The sequence below is a fragment of the Staurois parvus genome, unplaced genomic scaffold (genome assembly GCF_062004578.1).
Source record: "Staurois parvus isolate SC_StPar_1 unplaced genomic scaffold, SC_StPar_1.0 ptg000394l, whole genome shotgun sequence".
Lineage (NCBI taxonomy): Eukaryota > Metazoa > Chordata > Amphibia > Anura > Ranidae > Staurois > Staurois parvus.
In genome coordinates, this window is record NW_028318190.1 from 4,556,601 (window position 1) to 4,581,346 (window position 24,746).

General features: G+C 45.8%; 1 protein-coding gene and 2 pseudogenes across 5 annotated transcripts in view; 2 read left to right on the forward strand and 1 right to left on the reverse strand.

Moving 5' to 3' along the window:
* LOC149455423 (uncharacterized) overlaps window positions 1-24,746 on the forward strand; it is a 48,094-nt gene that overhangs the window by 2,340 nt on the left and 21,008 nt on the right. For 3 of the 5 annotated variants that reach the window (XM_089686277.1, XM_089686273.1, XM_089686276.1), the window contains exon 2: window positions 15,475-15,583. The exons of 1 other annotated variant lie outside the window; for it this stretch is intronic. The gene's annotated coding sequence lies outside the window, so the exon portion shown is untranslated. The remainder of the gene's footprint in view (window positions 1-15,474; window positions 15,584-24,746) is intronic. One more of the 5 variants, XM_089686274.1, reaches the window with a different exon arrangement.
* On the reverse strand, window positions 14,174-14,333 carry LOC149455424 (U2 spliceosomal RNA; annotated as a pseudogene).
* Window positions 16,025-16,230, forward strand: LOC149455425 (U2 spliceosomal RNA; annotated as a pseudogene).

Here is a 24,746-nt window from a genome sequence, read left to right on the forward strand (position 1 = left end):
TAGCTACTGCCTATAGATACTATAAACAGTAATTCAGGTGTCCAATCTCAAAAAATTGAGCCTCATTTCTAGGAATTATGTTATATGGATATTTTAAAAGATGATTGGAATGGAGATAATGTCCTTTGAAGACATCTGGCACCCTGCAATCAACCCTAAAATAGGGAAAAAGGCATATATATCACCACCCAGAACACAACACTAGTTTCTCTAAGCCATAAAGAGCCAAAATGTCCGTTTTAATGAACCAGCCAAAGGAGAATAACCATATTACCTTTAAATGTTTAATAGCCCAGCAGTCTCACAGATAGAAAACACCCTTAATGTCCAAAAGGCCACGACAGCCAGATGAATAAAGGCATCTAATGCAAAAAAAAAAAAAAAAAGCCCCAACCACATCACCAAAGACCTATAGCTGAATAACCTCTCACACAGTCCATAATGTTTGGCTCTCACCTCTGTCAGTGCACCCACACATTTTCAAGGAGACAAACGCAGCACTGCCCCTCCATCTCCATAAGGGAGTAAGCATAACACCCCCCCCCCCCACCAGAGCTAGTTTTTGCCTTTTGAGGAAAAACTGCAGGACAGATTATTTGACTTTTTTTATTTTTGTATTTAATCTTAAATTGATAATGGTAATTGTGACGATCGTGATATCAGACCCCTGCCCTTCTCACCAAACTCATGACCGAAGGACTAGCCAATCTAAAACCGCGATGTCACGTGCATAACAATGCCACGCCCAGCTGCGCACTGCACACAGATTTTCCAGCTAATGGACCACAGTCTGTGTACCGGCAGCCTGGAAGCGATTGTTACTGGGTCAGGTTAATTAAGCAATTAACCCTTCACACTGCCACCACCTCCTTTTTGTACAGAGAAAGGAAACTCGGCAATATCAGAAATAACACTAGGATGGTTGAAATAATCGTCTGTATACCACGGTCATCGCAGGCAGGTTATACAGAGGGCTAAACACACATAGTAGCGCTCTTCAGTGGCAGGAATTCGTAAGTTGCATTAAAGAGCTTTAGAAAGTTTACTAAAGGTCAAAAGGGTGCAATAAAAATACTTACAGAAAAAAGATGTAACCAATCTATACATAAATATCAGGGTGGATTTGATTTAAATCACGATTTAAATCACTAGTCAGTAAGGCTTGATTTAAATCATAGTTTTCTACATAGACTAATTCTTGCTGGTATAACTTTAATATGCAAGTAGATGAAGATTTTTAGAATAACTTTTCATATTGGTTTTTTTATCTCCAGTTTAATAGGTTAATCATTCATATTTGGACAACTTTTCTGTTGTACTTAGGAAGGAGAAAAATAATCATTACCTTAATAATAACAATTTAAATAGATTTATTCAACTGAAACAATAACATTACAGCATATGTTATTTGCTTAAACAAACATCTATGTTTGTTAACTAATTTGGCTAAACAAAATATATATATTTTAAGAAACTTAGACTGTCAGCCCCTTCCTCCTCACACTTGGTTTCACTTTCTTCTTGTGCAGATCTATTCCACTCCAAACAATCAGAAAAATATTGTTTCTATTCTATTCACTGAACTTCTTGAAACTTAGCACTGAAGGGGTTGATTCTGTATTCATAGGTTTGTAGAAGTTAGAATGAAGGTCGTTTTCTTAACTCTGTTCATGTTATAACATTTTTGCTGTGAAGAAGAGGCATGTGATCTCCGCTGAGTCAAATTCAGTTTTGAGAACTGCAGAAGTAAACCAAGCATCTGTGATAACATCTTGTAGGCAGAGAAACTGCCCAATAATCTTACAAAAACCTCTGGAAGAGCATGACATTGTGAATGGATTAATGGAATTTAGTTACCAAAAAAATTAAACATATACAGCCTTATTCTACATAAAAAAAACTAATCTTTATTTCATGATGGAATAACCTTTTGGATGGTAATATATTTTCCTCCAAAAAGCATTTTATTTAAAAAAATCCGATTTAAATAAAAAAAATCCTTTTTTTTTTTTTTTTTTGTAAATCATTGATTTTTATCCACCCTGAAAAATATACAGAGAATAGCACAGGAAAGAGAAACAGGCATTTAAAGCATTAAAGTACTTGCCAATCAGCCTTGGTGTAAGCAGTTTCAAGTCTTATGAGTTCAAAAAGGATTTCTTGTCTTACTCAGTTTTGCTGTTAAACAGGAGACTCTTCTTTCTCTCTCACCCCCAACTCCAAGCATAACAGCCCTTTTTCTAGGATCTCAGCAGGGTGCCTCTTTGGAGTAGCAAACCAATCATCTCCTTTTGGGGAGGGGAGTGTAGGAGGAGACTTAAGTTATACCCAGAAACTCTCATAGCTGCTATTAAGATTCATAACTTGGTCTAGGGGCACTTGCCACTCTGGACACTAGTATATTAATATTCAGCTGCATCTGCGGAATGGTTAGAGATGACACGTCATATACACTTGAATGGTTCAGGAGATATACTTTTCTGCTCTTCTATGTATGCCAGTTAAGGGGTGTAACATACCAGGAGAATGGCCTCAAATTGAGCCTTCTGAATATGGGCTCAGTGTTTAGGTAATTATGTTCTACGTGAAGATATCAACTTATATGAAAAAGTGAGTTTTTAAAAGTAAGTCTGTCTTTACGACCCCTTGGGAGGTTTTTTGAAGTTCAGTGAGGGACTTGGTTTATACTTTTACAATATGCCAGATTGCACAGCAAACAGACAGGCACCTAGCTGGTGAGGTTTTATAGGCAGGACACCCACTGGGATTTGGTGCCTTTTTGAACTCTGCATCAAACAGACCACATGTCACTCAACAGAGAAGGAGGGGGGATGATTGGAGGAGGCAGCCTGCTTTGGTAGTGAGAAATGGTACATCATGGAAAATTCTTAACAAAATGGAGTACTGCATCGTCCTCTGTGGGCACGATTGCTACAGTACTATTTAGACAACACAAGGATAACCCATGCTCTTAAAATATGTGCCCCACCCCCACATCACTATGCCACACAGCTTTTCTTAAAATGGCCACTTTTTACTGTCCCTGTTTGCTACAGCCCCATTCATTCCTACAGAAAAGCTGTACTCCAAGTGACTCATTGGGCCTGCCATGTGTACTGCTCTCTAATAGGAATGGGACGGGGGCTGAGGTGTGCATGTACAGTATAAAATGAACTTTGCATGGTGGCAGACATAAGAAGAAAGAGCCAAGATTAGGTTCCAAAGACCTAATCTGAGAGGAGCTGCATCTACCCTGCTCAAAAAATTTAAGGAATGCTTTTTATTCAGAGTATAGCATCAAGTCAATTAACTGACCAGATCAATATCCCAGGAGTTTAAGTAGCAGAAGGGGTTGTTAATCAGTTTCAGCTGCTTTGGTGTTAATGAAATTAACAGGTGCACTAGATGGGCACCAATGAGACGACACCCAAAACAGGTGGAGGCCATTGACATTTTTTTCATTCCTCACCTTTTCTGACTGTTTTTCACTAGTTTTGCATTTGGCTAGGGTCAGTGTCACTACTGGTAAAATGAGGCTATACCTGGACCCTACAGAGGTTGCACAGGCAGTCCAACTCCTCCAGGATGGCACATCAATACGTGCCATTGCCAGAAGGTTAGCTGTATCTCCCAGCACAGTCTCAAGAGCATGGAGGAGATTCCAGGAGACAGGCATTTACTCTAGAAGAGGTGGACAGGACCGTAGAAGGCCCATTGGCAGGACTGATCTCCTTTGTGCAAGGAGGAACAGGATGAGCACTGCCAGAGCCCTACAAAATGGCCTCCAGCAGGTCACTGATGTGAATGTCTCTGACCAAACAATCAGAAACAGACTTCATGAGGGTGGCCTGAGGGTCTGACGTCCTCTAGTGGACCCTGTGCTCACTGGCACCATAGAACTTGATTGGCATTTGTCATTGAACACCAGAATTGGCAGGTCCACCACTGATGCCCTGTGCTTTTCACAGATGAGAGCAGGTTCACCCTGAGCACATGGAACAGACATGATGGGGTCTGAAGAAGCTGTGGAGAACGTTGACGCCTGTAACATCGTTCAGCATGACCGGTTTGGTGGTGGGTCAGTGATGATCTGGGGAGGCATATCCATAGAGGGACGCACAGACCTCTACAGGCTAAACAATGACACCCTGACTGCCATTAGGTATTGCGATGAAATCCTACACTGGTGCAGTGGGTCCTGGGTTCCTCCTGGTGCACGACAATGTCCGGCCTCGTGGCGAGAGTATGCAAGCAGTTCCTGGAGGATGAAGAAAATGATACCATTGAATGGCCCCCACACTTGCCTGACCTAAATCCAATAGAACACCTCTGGGATATCATGTTTTGGTCCATCCGACGCCACCAGGTTGCACCTCATACTGTCCAGGAGCTTAGTGATGCTCTGGTCCAGATCTGGGAGGAAATACCTCAGGACACCATCCGTTGTCTCATTAGGAGCATGCCCCAACGTTGCCAGGCATCTATACAAGCACATGGGGACCATACAAACTACTTAGTACCATTTTGAGTTGCTGCAATGAAATTTCAGCAAAATGAACTAGCCTGCTGCATCATTTTTTTCCCTACGATTTACGGGGGTCTAGTCAGCGCCATATCTTATTCACTTCTGTTTAGCTATGAGTACAGTACTTTTCTGTCATCCTCATTGCCCTTGGCATTGTACTACATTTGGGCAGTTGTGTGAGGAGGTGATTTCCAGGGGCGGCAATCTATGCGAGCTACTGCTCTTCATGGTTCTCAAATGTAAGTGAGGAATCTTTCCCACCTCTATTTAGGTTAAATCTTGGGGCTACTTCTGGGTTTTTGCTTTCCCCCACCCATTTTTTCTCTGGGTGTTTCCTTCATACTTCTGTCTCGTATGAATTGGCTGAACTCCATCGATCCCCCTCAAAACCTCTGGGTCATGGTGTCATTGTTCCATTTCCTGTGGGGGAACTGTTCATGGTTACTCCACCCTGTTCACTTTACCAAATCAAAAGGGAACATGTCTTCATCTGGGATCTTTTAAAGGATAAATTCACCTTTGGGAACGTTACCTGTTTTTTAGGGTGTAATGTCCCCCCCCCCCTCTGACAGATCTACAGAATACGGGGAGAAGTTTCCCCGTACTATCTGTCAGATTTGAAAACCGCGTGGCCGCGCAGGGCTCCGCCCACATGGCCACATCACTCACAGAGTTCTGTGAATGAGTGCCTACAAGTCTTGGCAGTCTCAGCGACTGTCTGCTTGTGGTTTTCAATGAACTACCAGGGTGCTCTAAAGCACCCTGGTAGTTCATTGACGCTTCCCGTCATTATCTGCTCGTACATCCCTTACGGCAAGCAGATATTCTGACAGATCTGCAGGAGACTGTTGCAATGCTTTCCAGGCTCCTGCAGGCAACAATAATAAATACATTTTTTTACCTGCAAAAAATGTTCATTTATTATTTTTATCAAAAAGGTGAACTTATCCTTTAAGCTCTGCATGGAATCCACCAAATCTGTAATAGCCTCCCTTCACCAGGGATAGTTTCTGGCTTCTATGGATAGCTAGGCTGTATCTTTGTTTCCTCTACTTCTGTGCACATTTTTCTTATGTTTTTGTTTCTTCTCTACTGGTTTGCAGTCCTGCCCGAAAGCCTAAATGCTTTCCACAGTAAAATCCTGGCTAAACTTGTGATGTACGCCTGTGGGGTATTTGGAAAACCTGTTGGAACAGTCAGAGCAGGCGTCTGTTGAACATCATGGCCTTGACTGTCCAGATGAAACACGGTTTCGGTGGACCCTGAACCCCTGCAATTTTTTTTGCGCCTCTTTGCCCTTTGTGGCTTTCTTTTACAAAGAAATGACCAGAAAGATCGATTAGGAACTGTTTCCAGCCTTAAAAAGCCAAGGAATTGGCTGGGAAATTGTGATTTCTTGAAACAGAAGCTGCCACAGAGTGAGCAGGGCTAATAGCGATGGCAACATTACCTCTGAGCTTTCACAGTGTGCTCATTTTCCGAATAGTGAAAATTTAAAGGGGCACCACCCTCCAAATTTCTTTGCCCTTTGTGGCGTCCTTTTACCAAGGAATGACCATAGGGATCAAATATAATTTGATTCCAGCTTTCAGTAATCATTGCTAGAAATTACTCATCAGTGAGGGTGCCTGGGTTAGGCCTTGGAAGGAACAAGTGTTCCTTCCTCAGGATAATGATGGAGGTGTGATTTGGCCTTCAAAAGAGGTTTTGATTGGTCACAGCACCCTGGACATTTGAGAGCTCTCCAACAGATCTGGTCTCCAGCTGGGACTCCCCGGGTGGCTTGCTTGGATTCCTGCTTTGGCTTCACAGTACTCCTGAAAGGGGCACTGATGTGAGCTGAACTCTGGACTGAGGTCTCCATGTCTTGTATTCCTTCCTCAGGATGAACTTCAGATTCTCTCTTTTCAAATTTGAACTCTCCAGTTTAGGAATTGCCTGCCTCGTTTTTGCATAGGAGTCTTCAACAGAATGGTATAACTCATCCACTTTGGTCTTGTTTGCCAAGTTTCTTTCCAGACCTACACATTATTATTATACAGTATTTATAAAGCACCAACAGTTCGCTCAGCGCACACATCTCAACATTCTATTGTTGTGTGACAAGTCTATCAAGCCCCTGACCAGATCAGTTTGTTTGGCACCAAGGATCAGGTTGTTCCTTGCTTGATGGCTCTGGAAGCCTGCTCTGGGATCAGGAAATGAATTCTTCCCCATATTCTGATTGTCAGACGGCCGGGAGGTCCCGTGCACTCTGTTGCTGCTGAAGATTTGAGCATCATCCTGAAACTTCAGGTGATGTACTGCACCTCCATCAGCCATCTAGAAGCAATTTATAGTCTAGCATGTACAAAACAGTGTGGATCCTTTGTGGAGTGGAACTTCACATTCTCTCTTTTCTGCCTAGGTATAGGTAATGGGCTGGCAAATTTTCTTAGCTAGCAGAGCCTAGTTCAGGGATGTGCTCCTTTACCCAGAGTTTGGAGATGTGAGATGTCAAATGAGGACCCTGTAGGCCCTCTAAGTTCTTCATAAAACTGGTCAGGTTTGTCTCTAGGTTCAGGGATTCTCTAGCAGAAGCAGTAGGTGTTCTGGTGACTTTGTGGAATCTCTTCACCCTGATCTTTGCTTTTCCTTTGTTGAAACTTCTTCCTTGTCTGTTTCAGCAGGACCGATGGTGTTCTGGTAATCCTCATAAACAAAATATACTTGTGCTCAAATCCCAATAGCTTGTACAGTACCTATGCTCAAATCCCAATAGATTGTACATGCATAATGGCATAATTGGCTAATGGCATCCAACCCTCTGAAGTGCTGTAGCATGAAAGGCCTCAGGAGGAGCCAGTAGCAAGTGTGACTTCCTGACCACTGGGACCACGAGGAGGTCCGGTGGTCTTTGCCGGGTTAGTACATGTTTTTATCTTTCATATTTACCAGTCTGCTTGATGGCTAATGGTATTTGTGTGCACATGTAACCCTGGCTTAACTACTGTTTGATCCAATAAAGTTCTTGAACCTACTACACTATTGGCATTCCCTCTTTTCTTTGACCCTCTTGCTGGAGGGTTTCAGATCTGCATCTACCATTTCTGGGGTACCTGGAACCAGGAGGGGGACCCCTGTCTACCTATCATTTGGAGCAAGAGGGCTCTCTGTACCTGGAGGTATATCACTGCACCCAAGGCCGATGTCAGTATTTGAGAGGGATGGTCTATGTGTCCTTAGGATCTGCATGCCTGGCTGGTCATCTGCATAAGAGTGTACACATGCGCATCTAAAATGTGCGGTCGGTGAGTGCGCATTTTTTCTGTTTGATACCAGTCACCTAATAAGGAGATCTTCACATATCTATGATCACTTTTTATTGTGGAAGGACTTTATGAACTATTTTACCTGTACTCATTGAATATGTTCATTTTTTAATTGATATACCAGCGCTGCACTATATATTTAATATTTATGTTGACAACAGACTCAAATCTTTACCATGGATGAGGAAGCCATTGATCTGCTTCAAAGGACACAAGGTATAGTTTCTGATGCCATCCTCAAACTCCATAGTGCTGTCAAGCTGCAGGATTTAAAGATGTAAATCTAGGAGTGGATAAACCACCTGCACAGAAAGTCTGGGCTTATGGTATTAAATGGTTTGTCTGTAGATATCACTTGAAAGCCAAGAGCCTTTTAACAAATGTGGTGTTCTCTCAGTGGTGAACATCGTATATGATCCACTGGTATTCATAGCTACTTATCGCCATACAAGGCAAATCCTTACTAAGACAATTATCAGGGACTATTACGGGATTAACATAACCACATTGCTAAACTTCTGTATCCCTTGCTGCAAATCAGAGAGAGAATCTTCTCTTTCTCATATGTGTCCAATGAGGTCATGCAGCTGTTGCCTACCTCAAGGTAATAGGCTTAAACCCATATAGCGTTCTGTTTGGCAATGCCAAGTTGCCACCTAAGCATGAGCATACAATTCCTAGGCTTGAACTTTGTGGGACAGTGCTATGATAATAGCAGACTTTACTGTATACTGTGTGACTTAGACTTTCAGATAGATTACATCAAGTTCTACACAAACATCAAAGGTGTACAGAGCTACATGTACAGTGAAATAAAAGGTTTCTGTCAGCAATTGAATAGAAAGGATTAGGAAATCCTCCAGGGCTAAACAATGGCATTATATTTTATATGGAATTAAGCATGCAGATTTTGCCACCAGGCCACTGTCCACAAGTGTTTTTGAAAATTCTGGTCAACGGGTCCAGAATTTCAGCTGGATCATACAGAAGAAATTAGTGCTGAGGTCTTTGGCCTTCTAAAGCCTGACAAAGACCAAGATTCATCCAGAAGTCACCCCAAATCTTGAAGCTAGATGGTTTGTGCTCAAGGACCAACCTTCTGAGAGAATTGATTGACCTATGGGATTCATCATTGGGAGTATTTCTAGTGATGATTGCAAGGTAGAGGTGGAAGATGCAAGACAAGGTATTGTAAAGACTTTCATCAGACCCATCAATGAAGTTGTATTGCTCTTGCCTTGTGGAGACATATCCTTGATTTCCCTGCACTTGAACTAGAGTGTACTGTTAGCCAGGACATACATGATTCATTTTCTTTTGTTCAACCAGTGGGTCAAGTGAAAGAAAACTATTCTTCCATCCACACATTTGAGGTGGATGAGGAAATCCTTCCCACTGAGCTATTGTATGCTGACAGCGGGGAGGCTTCTCTGCCATCAGAATAGACTCATCAGCACTGGTGGCTATAATGGAAGCCACTGATCAAGCAAAAATTTCCTAACAGGTTGGTTGTACAGACGTCGATAGAGAGATTGGCTAATGTACAACCAGGCTCCCCGTAGATGGACTGAAATCCATATTGTCCCTGCAGAACTGGACGAATTTCGATCCATGTAAGGTTGGCTTTACTCTAACTGAAGAATGTGTTGAGAATGTTCAGTTAAACTTACAAGTTGCACTATAACAATTGAGTACTGTCCGTGATACTTTTTTTTATTTGCACTTGCATACAATTTTGAGGACAAGCTTTCGGGGTATGTCCCCTTCTTCAAAGTCCAAGCAGTACTGTACAAATCACAAAGTTTCAGCAGAATGTTAAGAGATAAGAAAAAAAAAAAAGAGAGAGGCTAGAGATAAGATACAGCCAAAGTGAGGGGGGAGGGGATACTACACTCACAAAGAGGGAGTCAAGCTTCAGCTAATAGTCATAAAACTGTTGGATAATGAGTGAGGAATCCCATGTCCAAGTTACGGCTGTTATCTCTTGTGTCAAATAGAATTATCATTCTTAGTTCAAAAGTTTTTCTTTCCTGAATGGATTTGAAATTTCCTTTAAGAACTAAAATATTGAGGTCTCCCATTGTGTGGCCTGGTTGTGCGAAATGGTGTCCTACAGGTGTGCAGAGGTCATCTTCTTTATGTTCCTTGATGGTATGTCTGTGCAAATTCATCCTTGTTTGCAACTTCTGTCCTGTTTCGCCAACAGAAGATCCTTTGCTGCATTTTCTGCACTGGATAAGGTATACAACATTACTGGAGGTGCAGCTGTATGAGCCAGAAATATTGAAGATCCCTTTTGAGTGTCTGACACTTTTTGATGGATTGATTTGGTTGCACAGTTTGCAGCGTTTTCCATTACAGGGTGTGCTTCCATTATTTGTGGCATCTTGATCAGAAGGAAGTTTCCTACTGATTAGTTTATTTCTGAGGTTGGGGGGTTGTCTGAAGGCCAGTATTGGGGGTTGCTGGAATATTTCTTTCAGAGTTCCATCCTCTGTTATGATGGGTTGTAAATCTTTGATTATTTTTCTTATCCCTTCTAGTGCTGGGTTGTATGTGGTTACTAGAGGTACATGGTTGTTTGTTTTTTTCCCTTTGTACTGAAGTAGGTTTTCCCTTCGTGTTCTCAAGTTGTACTATACAATGCTCACTTGCTTTTAACAGTGTTTCAAGGTTACTATGTTGCATGACGTGCCTATTTTCCTTCGTCTGTCAGATTTGCAAGACTAACAAAGCATATTTGTGGATACCAAGTGTGTGAGTTCAGCAACCTGAGGAATATTGTCTGTAGTGATGGTCTCTACTAAACTCATGCCAGGCATAGAGTTCTCAAGAGGAGAGGAGTCACTATTACAACAATTGGAGTCAAAATACCCAGTTATTTCCTGACTGTGACTGTAGAAGCCACAAGCATGCTCCCACTCCTCCCACATATTCTGTTTCTTATCTATCTGAGACCTCTCAGCCAACAGCTGCTTTTACTCTGATTTTGAGTTGCTCCATTCTTTACCAATCCTTTGCTATGACTCCCAAATTCTTGCAATTACTCTTATTGGTGTGGACCGCACCACTCTGAAACGAGAGGGTCAGTTTGTTGTTTCTGTAGGTGCCTCTAAGACTTTAAAATACCTTCCCAATGCACCTGCTGTTACAAGTTTTCATTTACAGCTATTGTAAATACCATACAAGATGTTTGCTTATTACAATTGTACCAGTTGCAAAAAGACTGTGTTTAAGAAAAAAAAAAGTGGCCTGCCACCTATCTGGATCTTGCATTCTCCAACCTTAACAATACAACAATCACACCTTTTGGAGAATGTACCTGTCTTAAATGATTAAACGGTTTAAGGCCATCTTTGGCAGGCTCCACTCTTCAACCTGTCTTGGCTGTGACCATAATTTTCCAAACCCTGGCTGACTGGTCAAAGTACTTTAAATTGCCTATGACTGTCCTCCCTAGATGTTCCATTAAATTAAAGGTCCTTATCTTGATTTCTGCAAAATGCTTAATATCTATAAATTTGAGACACAATTAGATGGACCATTCATACTTGACCTATACAAACGAATTTGTGAGATTCATGATATGGAATATCTTCTAGCACGGATAAGCAACTTCTTACATAACTATGCCAAAACCTAGAGCCCATGGGCATTATTTATGACACCTTAATCCTCGTTATTGCAGTAGCTTCTATCTTCCACTGATACTGAAGCACTATACCCACTAGATACAGCGGTCTAGTGCGCTACAGAAAGAGCGTTTTTGTTCCTCCCCAGTCCCCTACACAACCTTTTCTCTTCCTTCTGCCCATTATTTCAATGTGGTGAACAGCTTAATTCTACATATTCCTGATATTGGCAATTCATCTATCTAGATCTTAACTGATGATATATGTACACCCATGTGCAACTCACCAAGACTCACCATTAGATAACATATTCCTGGTATTTTCTTATGCATGTACAATGAGAGACTTCAGATTTTTCTTCTCTTAACATTTTAATACATGTATTACATAATGTCAATACTACTGTCTTCTTTCTTTGGATCCATGCATTATGAATAGAATGGCTAAATGTTTAGCACTTCTGCCTGGCAGTACTAGGGTCATTGGTTCAAATCCCAACCATGGCACCACCTGCCTAGAGTTCGCATGTTCTTTCTGTGCCTGCGTGGGTTTCCTCTGGGTACTCTGGTTTCCTCCCACACTCCAAAGACATGCTGGTAGGTTAGTTGGATCCTGTCTAAATTGACCTGTGTATGTATGCATGTAAGTTAGGGACTTTAGATTGTACACCCCTTGAGGCTTAGGGACTGCTGTGAATGTACAATATATATATACATAAAGTGCTGCGTAAATTGATGGCGCTATATAAGTACCTGTAATAAATAATATCCACATTCTGTATGTTAAAACAATATACTCTATCTGCATTTGTATTGTTTATAACCAACGCAAAAAGCTGCCAAAAGGCCCTTAAAATAGATCTTGGCACTGTGGTGGTTGATCCCTTAGTCATAGAATGTTTCAAGCAAATGGATGTAGCTTTAGGTGATGGATTTCTGGAGGATTCCCATCTAATTTCCCACATGGGTCTCCTGTCCATACACATGTGAAAAACACTTTGTTAAAGTGCTGAACCATAGAACATGCATCTAATATGCATGACATTTGGGGGACACCTCTTTGGACCTTTGTTGGATACCATTATCAAGGATGCTACTGTTTCCAAGAATACTCTGCTTCCTTAATGAAGGAATCCTCTTGAACAGTCTGCAAAATCTTCTCCCTCACAAATGGCTAGGAAAATGCTCTTTTTTGTTTCTCCACTACTGCACCATCCATGTTCAGACCCCAAAAGCTTGCCTCACAACAAGAAAAAGTCTTCTGTGCATAGATTCAATAGACAAGTTGATAGATACTCACATAAAGCCTTCTCTTTTGTTCCCAAAAGTTTTCCTCCCAGTCTACACAAAACGTTTGGGGCTCTTCAGCATGAAGGTGTGGACCCACTTTCTAGAGTGTTGGGGGGAGGGGGGGGGGTTGATAACCTTTGCAGACACATGACCAGCTCCCTGCCTCCTCCTTGTTTTTTTACCACTAACCCTCTCCTGTTACCATACAGATTAGCAGATCTCCACTAAGTCCTCTCAGGTCTTATGGACAAAGTGTAATTTCCCCAATTCTCATGGCAGGATGTTTCACCTTAAAATCCCTTACTTTGAGTCCATTTAGAGGCATATGTACCACTTTTCTGTGATACTGATCATGCTTTAGGTACTTCTGTAGGCATCAGTATAACCAAGAGAATTAATGTGTCCCTCAATGGTTACCGAGAAAAAGAATTCATGATAAGTACAAAAACCCTTTTTTTTTTCAGAAGGAGGTCAATAATGGCAACCCTAATTATTCTCCTCTTTAATCCACACTGTGGTTAACCAGTCTTTATCCAACATTCAACAAACAAAGCTAAAAACTGTTCCATTTGCTGTATTTATTACACACAACAGGTATTTTTTTTTTAAGTCCGCAAACGTGCAACTATAACGAAAAAACCCGTAAGTGTTCACAAAAAAGTGCAAGTGCAAAACACCACACAAAAAGTGCACTTAAGGGTGTGCTTTGTCCTACCCCCGAAGGGGTTGGACCGCTACCCTGATCCCCCGGGGCACGAAGCTCCTGACAGGGACAGGGTTCCCATTTGGTCCTCCTGGCCAAAAGGCCTGGTGGACCACCGTTCCTTATGTCCAGCCGAAGCCGGACATCCAGTACTAGGCCAGGGGGTTCTCCCGAAGAGAAAACCCCCTAGGGACAGGGGAGGAAGGAACTGTATGGCCACACATCCTCCCCCTAGACTTCAGGGCAGGCCCGAGGACCCACACCCTCCATCCTGTGAAAAAAAAAACACACACAAAAGTAAAAAGTGACAAACGTGGGGTGAAGGAAAAATAAATAAATAAATAATTAAATAAATCTATAAAAATAATAAAAAGTGTCGTGCCCAAATTGTGCACTGACCAGACCCTGAGGCCTGTAGCAAAAAAATTGCCCAGAACTTGACCAAAAGGCCCGGTCCTAGAGGCGCAGTGCAAAAAGTGTTTAAACTCGGTGACCATGTGCTCATTCACAACGTGGGGTCCCACACCCAAGTGCTACTCAGAGCACCCCTGAGGCGACTACTCAGGGGGCACCTAGTTTGCGGACTCTCTGCCTTCCCAGCCCCTGGCCAGACCAAGGTAGATCCGTCCAAATCAGGAGGTACTGGGTCCTTCAGACGTTCCAAAGGGGGAATTACTCCCAGGGCCCCAGCTTAACTTGTGGCGCTCCCCGGTTTCTGTTCCCCCCGTAATAGCCATCCAGACCCCCATCATACCAGTGAGGGTACTATACAACAACCATCCCCGCAAAGCTAGAATGGTCGGGAGCACCCCCACTGGACACTGATAAGAACAGATACTACACTTGATCTTAGCCAAAAGGCCGAGAAGCGATTACACACAACAGGTATTGTCAAACTCAAAGAATCCATATTTTATTTTAATAATTATTTTAACAGGCAGTCTTTTTGAAAATACACAACAAGAGAGGCTTGTAGTTAACATATGATTGGTGAAAAGAGCAAAGTCTGCATTAAGAGGAACATGGCAATCATTTTATCATCAGGCAGGATTCCTATTAAAATACCAGTTTTGCATAAATGTTTATTTTGTGCTCCAGTCAATACTTTATTATCAATGCGTCAATTCTATTACTGGCACCCACGTCTCATTTTTGCACTCAGAGATATGCAAGAGGTCATGATCTTTAAACATGGCTCTGCACAATAATAGTTAAACTGCAACTTTTATTGATAACCTTGGGGTCTGACTTAAGTATGAAGTGAGGTATACCCGAAAACATGGGACTTATTAATTGAAGGGAACCTGTGTTCCCTTCAAACAGCTAATTGTGTAAATTAGGTTGTTTTTTTTTCAAAGTTCTCATGCACATGATCATGCATTAAATTGAATTCCACGCAGATATAAAAGAAAAATGACTATAACTCTGTATTCATTAATGCATCAGTAACTGTAGTTCTTTTGTTTAACAATTGAGAGACACAGGAAGTTTATTTCCACTTTTGCAATTAAGTTGGGATAACACAAAATATTTAAAAATCGCTGCTTACCATTTGGAAACTCTTCTCTGATAATTTCATCACTGAAAAGTTCTACTTGGTTCTCTTTTTTATGGGGGGCTGAGGAGTGTTTGCCATAAATAACCTTGTCTGTGCTGGCAAATCTCATTTTTGGTTGTAAACTAGATTTAGCTCTGCCCATGAGGCTTTCCCCTGAGAAACATCTAACAAGAGAAAACATCTAAATAAGAAAGAAAGAAAGAAAGCGAAACATTTTAGGTATGCTGAGTGAATGGGAATACATAACAAACCTACAGCGTGGTATTCTCTATTTTGACGCAAAAGTGGGAATAACTTTAAACCTTTGCATTTGTTACTGTCCTAGGAGAATGGAGGTATTTTCTTCAGCAATGTTAAAGACTAACCTATTTGTTGCACTTTTTTTTCTTAAATTATTTTTTCTTTAAACAGATTATTCTTTACATCACTGCTGAAGCTTTGTCTCTTCAATTGCAGGTATTTGGTGTGGCTTTGGACTGGACATTGCAGGGACTGCCTGAAAGTCACCCTTTGGCACTGGGTTATACAATACATGGACTGCTTTCCAATCTCAATTCTGGTAAAAGTAAGCTGCTGAGCTCTTTTCATGTTCAGAGTTACTGGCATTTCCTCAACACTTACTTTGTCTCTGAAGACTCAGTGAGTGGGCCTTTCCAGTCAAGCACAGGAAGCTACCTCATTTGCATAGGTCACTGGATGTGTGTATTCCCTGTTCTCAGCGTTTTTTTTCCACAGAAAGTGTTAACGCTTTATAATTGAGTGTCATACATGCACTCTTAGATCTTTCCCATGCAGCATCAGGGAAGTGTCACATGTAACTTTGATCTTTGAACTGTTCCTACTGCCCACCTACAGTGATTTTGGTCACCTATGGCCATGCGACTCTCACCTGTTACAAGCTCTATAGGTTTCCTGATTATCTGAGCCTTACCTCTTACCTTGTGCCTCTGCATTGCCTCACCACATGTAGTTCCAACATGTCTGATTATATTATGGAAACAGTCTAATCGCTTCTCGGCCTTTTGGCTAAGATCAAGTGTAGTATCGACCTTGCCTTTAGGGGTGTCCCGGCTTCCAGCTAGGACGTTGAGAAACACTTGCATCTATCCAAGCCATTTGGTCTGTGTGGGGTACCCTCTTCTCGGCCTTGTAGGATCGTCGATTAAATTCGGCTTCACCTACTTGCTGCTATTGGGTTTGAGGCTTAGCCCCCACACAGAACGAGTTTGTGATCTTCCCCCCCCTTGTTCACTCTGCGTTACTACCTCCGGGCAGTAGACGCTCAATAGCCTTTTCAAAGGCTAAGCAAGCGAGAGTGAAGCCGCCGAGGAAGAAGAAGGAGAAGGAACCCGACCAAGATCTCTGGGAAGCCCTCCTGAGAACTCCTCTGCGCCAAGATGGGGAAGAAACAGACCGTGAAGAAGCCACAGAACGCCACCACCGCCAAGACCCCGGGAGAAGCCCCCTCCGCCTCCACCTCCACCCCAGACCGCTCCGGCCCTGCAGACGGTCTCCCTCCCTTGGAGCCCTGGATGAAGCAGACAGTCGTGCTGCGGCTGAAAGAGGTGGACGGCAGAATCCCGGAGATGACCCCGGAAGTCTTTGGCAAGAAAATGATCCTTGAACAAGGATTCAGCAAAGCTGAGACCCTGTCGGTGCAGTCCTTTGTGAAAGGTTTGTTCCTTGTCACATTTGTCTCCCTACAGGTGTGCAGAAGGTACTGGGAGGCAGTGAAGACCGCTGGACCCGACTCCCTCTTCCGAAAGTTCGCTGCGAACTCTCCCATTCAAAGGGACGAAAGAAGGATCACGGTGTCCATGAGGAACCCTCACGTCCCCGGCAGAGACATAGCCACCTACCTCCAAAGGTTTTGTGTCGTGTTGAAGGACCCAGTCCGGATACTAGACACCAACGGCTTCTGGACTGGTAAGTGGGCTGTGTTTTGCAGGCTACTAAGAGATCGTCCCGCTGGATATCTCCAACACCTGCAACAATGCTTCTCCCTGGGATCGTCATCAGGACTCCTACACTACCCAGACCTACCCCAGTCATGCCGCAAGTGCGGCCAGCCGGGGCACGAGGGTAAGGAATGCAGTGTGCTTTCTTGTAGGTTCTGTAGGTCTGCAGGTCACGAGACCAAGGATTGCCCAAGGTCCAGAACCTGCAACCTCTGTGGACGGTCCGAGCACGTCTACAGAGACTGCCCAGAAAGAAGCAGGACGTACGCCGGGGCCCTGAGCAAGGGCCCGGCCACCAAACCAGCGCCACAAAAGCCTCCAAAGGACCCGGGTAAGAGGAACCCCCCCCAGGCCCCAGGTACCCCTCCCCCTGGCCCCCCTGCCCCTGGTCCCCCTGCCCCTGGTCCCCCTGCCCCTGGTCCCCCCGCCCCTGGCCCCCCTGCCCCTGCCCCTGTCCCCCCTGCCCCTGGTCCCCCTGCCCCTGGCCCCCCTGCCCCTGCCCCTGGTCCCTCTGTCCCGGCCCCCGGCCCCTCGGCCCCTGGTCCCCCTGCCCCTACCCCCCCTTGCCCCCCTGCCCCTGCCCCGGTCCCACCCCCCCCGGACCTGTCCTCCCAGGAGGACTTCCCGCCCCTTCCCCCTGTCACCCCTGTCAGCAACTCTGCGGCGGGGTACAGGAAGCGGAAGAAGGAGCAGGCCAGCCCGGCGGCGGAGGACACCTCCTCTGCCACCAAGCGGCCTGCCGTCCTCCAGAATGCCGCAGGCCCCGACCCCGTGGGGGAGGACCTCGACACGCTGGAGGAAGAAGAGGTGGAGGAAGAGATGGCTCTGACCCAGTCAGAACCAGATCTCTCCACCGACTTCAATGAGGTCCTCAACGAGGTCCTCAATCAGATTGGTCTGGGCCAGGACACCTGTCAGGCTGCAGAGGTCACAGAGGTCGCCCCCCCTCCCCAGGGGAGGTAAGCACAGCCCCTGCCGACTAACCCCTTCATCTCTTTCCCATGATGGCTGAGATATCTATCTTTTCCATTAATGTGAGGAGCATAAAGGACGTGTCTAGGAGGCAGACTGTGCTGACCTTTCTTTCCACACAGCAGAGTGATGTATACATGCTTCAGGAGTGCGCACTTCCCCCTCTGAGGAGGTACACTCATTTGTCCTCCCAGTGGACCCATGGTCCCTCCTACTGGTCTGGGGGTGGCGATTGCAAGTCCGCAGGGGTTGCGGTTCTTATCAGGGGAAGACGTTTCACTGTTGACTCCGTCCATGAGCTCGTCTGTGGCCGCCTTCTGGTCATAGATGGTTCGTGGGCGGGGGAGCCCGTTAGGCTCATCAACGTGTACGCTCCCCCAGAGAAGAACGCGCGGCTGGAACTTTTCCAAACCCTGCGGACGCAACTCGCCACAACGAGAACAGTAGTAATCGGCGGTGATTTTAACTGTCCGATAGAGGAGGATGGGCGCAGCTCCAGCATGTACGCAAAACTCGACGCCACCTCGAAGCTGCTCCGGGAGATGATTACAGAGGCCTCCCTGCGAGACGCAGTGGGATCCGTGGGGCGCGGTTCCGTGAACTACTCATGGAGCCGCCCCGATGGATCTGTGCGCTCCAGGATTGACTTTGTGCTCACCTCCAGGGCAGTCAGGCACCGCGGGTTCTCCATGGTTCCCTGCTTTTTCTCTGACCACAGGGCCATTCACTTTCAAGGTGATCTGGGAGAGGGCTTTGCCCTGGGCCCAGGCTCCTGGAAGCTGAATTGCACCTTGCTGGGCGATGAGGAACTGCTAGCGGAGCTCAGGGAAATCTACGGTGCCTGGCGAGAGGAGAAGTCTTTCTTTCCTAAGGTAAGCGACTGGTGGGAGTTCGTGAAAGTCAAGCTGCGCAGCTTCTTTCAGGCCAGGGGACGCCAGCAAGTGTGTGCCAGGAGGAAGGAACTCAGGAGGCTGCAGCGTCAGCTGCAGTCCCTGCAGGACCTTCACCACTGTGGCTGGAACGTGAGGCAAGACCTGGAGGACACCAAGAAGTGCTTGAAAAAGCACTTTGAGGAAGAATCCAGGCACATTGTCTTCCGTGCCAAAGTGGAGCATCTCGAGAAAGGTGAGAAGTGTAACTCTTTCTTTTTCAGGAAACTCCACTCAGGACACACACCCCTGTCGGAGCTGCGTGACAAGACTGGAACACTCCAGAAGGGGAAGGAGGCCGTGATGGAAGTGGTCAGCGACTACTACTCCGACCTCTACTCCCCTAAAGAAACAAACTCGGAAGCGGCCGACAGGTTTTTGTCAGGTATCTCTAACACTATTGATCCTGCAGGTTTGTCGGCCACCAACGCCCCCTTGACGTTGGAGGAGCTGCACTCTGCCGCTAAATCCTTTAGGCAAGGCAGGACCCCGGGCTGCGACGGTCTCCCAGCGGAGCTTTATGTAGCGCTGTGGGATCTCGTGGGCCCGGACCTGCTCGAGCTGTACGAGGAGATGGTGGTGGAGGGCAAGATGCCTCCTTCGTTGAGGGAGGGGATGATCACGATCCTGTACAAGCGTAAGGGGGAGAGATGTGACTTGAAAAATTGGCGTCCCATCTCTCTTCTGAACGTGGACTACAAGATCCTCGCCAAGGTCATGGCGAACAGACTGAAGGCTGTCATCGGACAGATCATCAACCCGGATCAGACTTGTGGCATTCCTGGCCGCAGGATTGCGGACAGCCTAGCGCTTGTCCGGGACACGGTCCAATACATCAAGGACCGCCGTGTGCACGCGGCCCTGGTCAGTCTTGATCAGGAGAAGGCCTTTGACCGTGTCTCCCATGGGTTTATGTGCAGAGCCCTGCGCAGGTTTGGTCTCGGGGAAATGTTTTGTCCATATGTTGACATCATGTATAATGACATCTGTAGTTCCGTGCAGGTGAACGGCTGGAAGACTGACCCCTTCCCGGTTCTCTCCGGGGTCAGACAAGGCTGTCCTCTCTCACCTCTGCTTTTTGTTTGCTGTATAGAGCTCTTCGCCGAATGCATCAGACGGAATCCAGAGATCGGGGGAATCACCGCACCGGGACCAGACAGACGGGAAGTGAAGTGCTCGCTCTACATGGACGACGTGACGGTGTTCTGTGCCAACCAGCGCTCCATCGACCTGCTCGTCCAGACCTGCGAGGACTTCGGCCAAGCTTCGGGGGCAAAGGTCAACTGCGGGAAGTCGGAAGTCATGCTCTTCGGAAAGTGGTTCCTGCCTTCTTCTGCATCCATGCCCTTTGGCATCAAGACAGACTTCATGAAGATTTTGGGAGTTTGGTTTGGTGCCGAGGGCGCAGCCCTGAAGTCTTGGGAGGAGAGACTGGCCAAGATGCGCCAAAAGTTTGGACTCTGGAGCCTCAGAGACCTCACCATCGAAGGGAAGACACTGGTACTCCGCAGCGAGATTCTCCCTGTGTTGCAGTACCTCGCCCAGGCCTGGCCCCCCCGGGTCAACACCTGCAAGGCCATCACCAGGGCGGTGTTTCACTTCATCTGGGGCTCCAAGATGGACAGAGTGAAGCGGGCAGTCATGTTCAAGGAACCCCTCAAGGGCGGTGAGGGCGTGCCCGACATCGCCACCCAGCTGAGGGTGTTCTTTGCTTGCAACTGCGTCCGCAGAACTTTGCCAAGACGGACTACGGACTCTGGCGGGAACGCAATGTCTCGCTTCTTCCTGTTGCCTCTCTGGAGGTCCCTGGGGTGGGACACTTGGGATAGTTCCATCCCCTACAACTGGGACACTCCTTGGTTCTACTTGGATACCTTCAAGTTCATCAGGGAGCAAGGGCTGCAGGGAGTCAAGCCGGACTTGTGGAAGCCAAAGACGATCTACAAGCTCATCCGAGCCAGCGACATTTTGGAGTCGGTTCCAGGCCTGCCTTCAGACACCTGCAAGGTGGTCTGGAGGAATGTTTCTTCCAACATCCTCACCAACAGGCACAAAGACCTGGCATGGATGGCTATCCAGGGGGGACTGCCTCTCAGGACATTTATGCATGCCAGGAACCTGAGCAGATACAGACACTGCCCCTTCTGCATCATCCATGAGGAAACGTCTTACCACGTTTTCTGGGAGTGCTCATTTGCTCAGGCCCTGTTGGGGGCCCTGGAACCTGAACTCAAGGACTTTGTGCCACAGACAGCCATCACTCACTTTGGGGTGTTGAATGGACTGTTCTGTGGAACTTTTTCTTTGGAGGACATTGACGGCGCCTGGCGGGTGCTGTGCTGTTTTAAGGACGCTTTATGGTGCGCCAGAAAGCGCCTCATCCACCAGCGGGAGAGGATGTCCATTGAGGACTGCCGCAGACTGATCCTCAGTCTGCTCAGAGACTATTCCTTGTTGGACTTTAAGGAGGAAGAGGACGTCTGAAGATTTCCCCCTTCCCCCTACTCCCCCTTGCGTGTCTTTGTCCCTTCAATAAAGCTTCGGGCCTGTGTTTCCCCCTTCCCTCCCCTTCCCCCCCCCACACACCCGATGCCTATTGTTGATAGTGTTTTTTTTTTTCAGTTATCGTTTTCGTGCATGACATAGTGACTAGGAAATGTATATTGTATTAGGATGCTACAGTTTTTGGGGTAAGCGGCGTCATGCATGACGTGGTGATCCGGGGGATTCACCCCCTGTGCACATCACGTCAGGCATCATACCGCTGAGCGAATGTATTTATTTGCCTGAATGTATTTATCGTATGTTTGGAACTGTATTGCTATGTGGTGCGCTGCGTCGCAGTACAGGGTGAGATGTACCCCGATTACACGTAACATGTTGTTTTTGATGCTTCTGCAATAAAAGTATCTTTTCAATCAAAAATCTGTTCTTATCAGTGTCCAGTGGGGGTGCTCCCGACCATTCTAGTTTACGGGGATGGTTGTTGTATAGTACCCTCACTGGTATGATGGGGGTCCGGAAGGCTAGTACCGGAGGGACAGAAACCAGGGAGCGCCATGATTCGTTCTGGGGCCTTGGGAGTAATTCCTCTGGGGAGACCGGAAAGACCCAGTACCTCCTGATCTGAACATGCTACCTTGGTCTGGCCAGGGGCTGGGGACGCAAAAAGTCCGCAAACTCAGTGCCCCCTGGGGAAGACGCTCTCAGGGGTGTCACTAGTAACACTTGGGTGTGGGACCCCACGGTGTGAAGATGACACATGGCCACTGTTTTTTCACCTCTTTTTGCACAGCGCCCTAAGGACCAGGCCTTTTGGCTAAGTTCAGGGCAATTTTTGCTACAGGCCTCAGGGCCTGGTCTGTGCACATTTCGGCACGGTACCATTTTTATTATTTTTTTTACTTTATCTCTTACTTTATTTATTATGCACTCCCACGTTTGTCACTTTTTCTTTGCCTTATGTGTGTGTTTCACGGATGGAGGGTGTGGGTCCTCGGGCCTACCCTGAAGTCTAGGGGGAGGATGTGTGGCCATACGGTTCCTTCCTCCCCTGATCCCTAGAGGACTCTTCTTCGGGAGAGTCCCCTTGCCTAGTACTGAATGTCCGGCTTCGGCTTGGCATAGGGAACGGTGGTCCACCCGGCCTTTTGGTCAGGAGGACCAAGTGGGAACCTAGTCCCCGTCAGGAGCTTCGTGCCCCGGGGGATCAGGGACAGCGGTCCAAGCCCCTTTCGGGGTAGGACACAGCACACCCCTAAGTGCACGTTTTTCGTGTGGTGTTTTGCACTTGCACTTTTTTGCGGACACTTACGGGTTTTTTCGATATAGTTGCACGTTTGCGGACTTAAAAAAACAGTCTACCAATACAAGGTTCCCCAGCTTACTTTCTATTTCTGGCTCCAGGGCTTCATGCAGCGTGCTACTCAATGTGCCAATGTCTGTACCTTGGAGTAATATTGTCCCCCCTCTAACCTTCCTGTGTCTCCATGCACTTTAGCAGATCTCCACCAAGCTCTTCTGGATTCAGGTATCATTAACCTAGTTTCCTTAGTAAAATGGTTTCAGGGGTTTAACTCCAACCTGTTCACTGTTCTGAAACCCAAGGGGGCCATTTGCCCCATCCTGGATCTCAAAGCTCTTAATGCCTTCATTCCAGTCCAGAGATTCTACAGGAAGTCCATAAAACCTGGCATGGCCTCCAAACACCAAAGAGACCCCTGCACTACCAGGTTGTGGCCCTGCCCTTCAGCCTCTTTTTGGCATCTCTGGTTTTCACCAAGGTGATGGCCCCAGTCTTTAATCTGCTACACTTACCTGGCATCCCCATTGTGGGGATACATCTTTGACTGTCAAGACATTAGATGAATCCTGATCCTTCAGAAATCATTGCTGAAACCCACTCATTGTTTGAAGTATCTGGGTCTAGTTCTGGAAAAAGCTCAGGCCAGAGTGTTCCACAGGAGGAACTCTGATCTCAGATTTAAACTCTCAGGTCCAGGAGTTGTCCAGTTGTTTCACTTTTCCATGAATGTCCTTGGCTTGATGGTAGTCTCCATTGAGGCAGTTCCATTTGCTCAGTTCCAATCCAGACCTCTGCAAAGCAGCATTGTGTTGTCATGGGAAAAGGTAATCTGGTCTCCAGACAAAGTTGTTTGTCACTGAGAACCAGGTTGTCCCTGGTTTGGTGGCTCAGGAATCCAGCTCTGGAATCAAGGAAGTCCTTCCTTCCTGTCTTTTTGGAGGACCCTCGTGCCACAGTTTGCCAGTCTGCTAGAGTGATATGTTAGAGTACCTGTTATCCTGCATAGTTAAGAGTGTACAGTTACCTTGTTGTTACTGCATTATAGCCTAGGCCCTAGCCATTCGTGACTCTAGGCGAATTAGCCATTATTCTATTGATACCAAGTTAACCGTTGCATTTTTTGCTGCTCATTTCTAGTGGGGAAAGCTACAGTTTATACTGACCTTGCCAGAACCTTCTACTGCATTGTTTGATATTTGAAATTGTATATGTCAAAAAGTGTTCCCCGTTGTAATCTCCTGTCATTTTTGAGTACTCATATTCTCAGTATATTTTGTCATTATACTCCAATGTCTTGAGCCTCATTTTAGGGTGACCCTAAGACACTAGCCAAAAGTTATCAGTCTAGGTCTATTAAGGTGCATACCCGGTGTGAGAGATGCAGAGGTTTTGTAGAGGTCAAGAGGACCCAATAGAACCGTCCGCTCCTGCGGTGGTAGCGCTACACATAGGTTGTATCAGGTGGCAAACAAATAGACAGCGGAATCCAAGAAATGGACCAGATCAAAGCTGAAATTACAGCAGGGGGTTGCAGATCAAAGTGATAAAACAGGATCAGTGAATAACAATATGCTGAGCAAAACTGATGTGTATTGCTTTGTGAAGTCATGTTTGCTGGTCTAAGCATACTGAGCTGCATTTTATATTTACGCCAGTAGATAGAGTAGGCTAACTTCTGGGCACAACATAGCTTGCCACGGTGGCTACAGGAGGAGTTGTCTGTTTCTGGAGTTTTCATTGGGCAGCCTTGACATCATTCTGCATAACAAATATCTGATTGGCCCTTTAACATTACAAGTTTTCATGCCAATGATTCTCTGTGTGGCAGGATAATCACTTACAACTCTTAATATGCATTTGCAGTGAAGTTATTGCGGTAATGCAGCTCCTGGAAAAGGAGGTTCATTTACTCCGAGAGGGAGCCAATGTCATCTCCTCTTTTAGTTGTTTATATATTCAAACTACAAGAGTTGTTATGGGTTACTGCCTTTTCCTGTACACTTGGTAGGTTCATTTTAGATGAAGCTGTAGGTCTTAGAATGTTCTTAAAGTTTATTTCAGTGC